The sequence below is a fragment of the Aplysia californica genome, unplaced genomic scaffold, assembly GCF_000002075.1.
Source record: "Aplysia californica isolate F4 #8 unplaced genomic scaffold, AplCal3.0 scaffold00938, whole genome shotgun sequence".
Taxonomy (NCBI): Eukaryota; Metazoa; Mollusca; class Gastropoda; order Aplysiida; family Aplysiidae; genus Aplysia; species Aplysia californica.
The window spans coordinates 231,942-234,564 of NW_004798208.1; positions in this window are offsets into that span (position 1 = coordinate 231,942).

Consider the following 2,623-nt stretch of genomic DNA (forward strand, 5'->3'; position numbering starts at 1 on the left):
TTTTTAGATAAACTATTTTTTTTTTTTTTTACAGAAAAAGACTTTTTTGACCTTTCTACTTCTTTGCTCAAAAACAGCTTTGCCAACAACTGGGGCCTCTCTGAGGAAGCATACACATAATTTGTTTGCCTTTTAATGCTTTTGGTTTCCAATAATTCTTTTTACCTCCAATTTACGTTTTTACAAATGGAATGTATGTCTTCATTTATTCGAATGTACATTAAAACATGTCAATTTTGTATGCTAAGGAATTATTTTCTTTTTTAAATGACATGTAAATCTTCATTTATTCTAATGTACAATAAAATATGTTAATTTTGTATTTTTAGTAATAATTTATTTTTACAAATGACATGTTTATTTTCATTTTATCCAATCAGGTGCTCGTCAAAATAATGAAATCAAATATATCCTCATTTTCTCGTCAGTTTCTCCATGTTTATCAATTATTCTTTTTTTATGCCTACCACCTTTTACGACAGTTTAAAATTTAACACTTGCACATGTCTGTGTGGATTTTACAGAAAACAGATAATTAAAGGCACTCAAAAATGTAAACTTTACATTTCCGAGAACTCTCAAGCTTTGGAAATCTACAAACTTTGGCTGCCCCTATTTTGCTTATTTTACCTGTAAACTCAAGCAAACCCCACCTCCTTCAATTGCAAATAACTCAACTTCTATTCAAGATAGATGTCTATTTATTTTCGCTGATAGATAGTCAAATGAACAAATTGAAGATGATACCCATAACTCCATATGCCTAAATATTGACGAGTGCCAGATTTTACCACATCCTGACACATAGTATCTTTGTACAATGTTCTGTAAATATAGATTAAGTTGTTCATTTTTCAATGGAACTACCTTTTTTGTAAACCCAGGTCCCATTGCCCATGTATTACTTCTTGTCGTTTCTCGCTCATTTTCTGAAGTTTTCTGTTGTGAAGTTTATTGATATTTTCCTCATGGTAAGCTTACTTTAAAAAATTGTTCCTGAGAAATCTTGATATTAACGACACTTTTTAAGTTAACATGTACGATCTTTCTTGATATTTCTCTCATGATATTACTTTCTTTGTTTATTTTCTTTTCTACTATGTTATTTTTTTAAAATTTTCTTCGATTTACCAGTATGATATTTCTTTGATTTTTTTCTCATGCTCTTTTCTTTGTTTAACTTTAAAGTATTTCATGGTAAATTCGCTCAAACTATTTTCTTATTTTTCTCAGATAATGATATTTAATGTTTTCCTTATGGTATTTCATTATAGCCTATATACTCTGCTCAAGATAACAAATTGCGGGAATATTTCCCAGATTTCGTGATGTAGCTGTTATGCTATCGCTTTGCATTGTGAAAAGTGTGTTTGATTCAAATTTAGAGAAAATCTATTTTGTGAAGTATTGTGCTGAAATCAGGCGCTCGTCAAAATGATGAAATCAAAGAAACGGGCCTTTTTCTGTCTGTTCGGTGAATTCTATCAAATTTGGGGGGGGGGGTCAAAACCTTTTATATCCTCTTAAGAACACATTTCTGTACGGATTTTACAAAAACAAACCGTTCAAATTTAAGGCACAAAAAATGTAAGTACATTTTCCAAGGACTTGCGAGCCATTTACTCACTAATTTTACCTCTGAAATCAGTCGACCCCCACCTCATTCAGTCATAAATATCTCAAGTTCTATTCTAGATAAATGGGGGGTTTTTTTCAAGGAAAACAAGACAAATGAACCAGCTTTTGGATGAAACCAATAATTCCCCATGCCCAAAATTGAAGAGCGCCCAATTTCCCTTTATCTCTTTGAGACTTTCATTATTTCTCAAAAAATTATTTTCACAGACTGCTATGCAAAGCGTACGGATTGGATTAACGAGTAAATATCCTCTGTGGAAAGTGGTGGCACAGAGTTCCCCATGTCGTATGGATACGATAGTAAAACATGACGTACGGAGCCGGCCTCCTAAAAAGGCTTATAAATCTAAGCTGTGTTAATGAGGGCATTATAACTTTTGCTTAGATTTCTGGCATTAATGTTTCGGGATTTGTAAAAATTAAACTACGATCATTCTATTTGTTAACACCTTCTCGCTACCTCAAAATAGTAACGTTCTATCCGATATTTTAGGCCGTTTTGACTTACTCTAAAGACTTTGAGGTGAGAAAGCAATTTTAATGCTCTTTGTGCTCTTTCAGAATCGTAAGATTATTTTCGAGTCATTATCAAGATATTCAAAATATTGCTTCCGAAAAGCTTGACATATAATAATGAAACTCAAAAATATTTTACGTCAAATTTCTAAAAAAAACCTTGGTAGCCTATTGAGCTGATAGAACTTTGAAATTCTGAGGTAGTATACTGTGTCTTGCCCAAATGTATTATTGTATGCTATAATTCATTCTAAATTGTTGCTTTTTCGTATAAGGCTATATTTTTTTTACTTGAACACAATCTAATGGTTTATAGGACAGCTTCAGTGGTGTAGCTGTTTGATGCTTTGCTGTCCCACCCAGATGATATGAGTTCAATTCTCTTATGCCCGGGTCAGCCCTGGCTGGTAGGGTCGAAAGAGCCTGCCTCCTAAAAGTATCTAAATTGTATTTTATTAGGGGGGGTGGG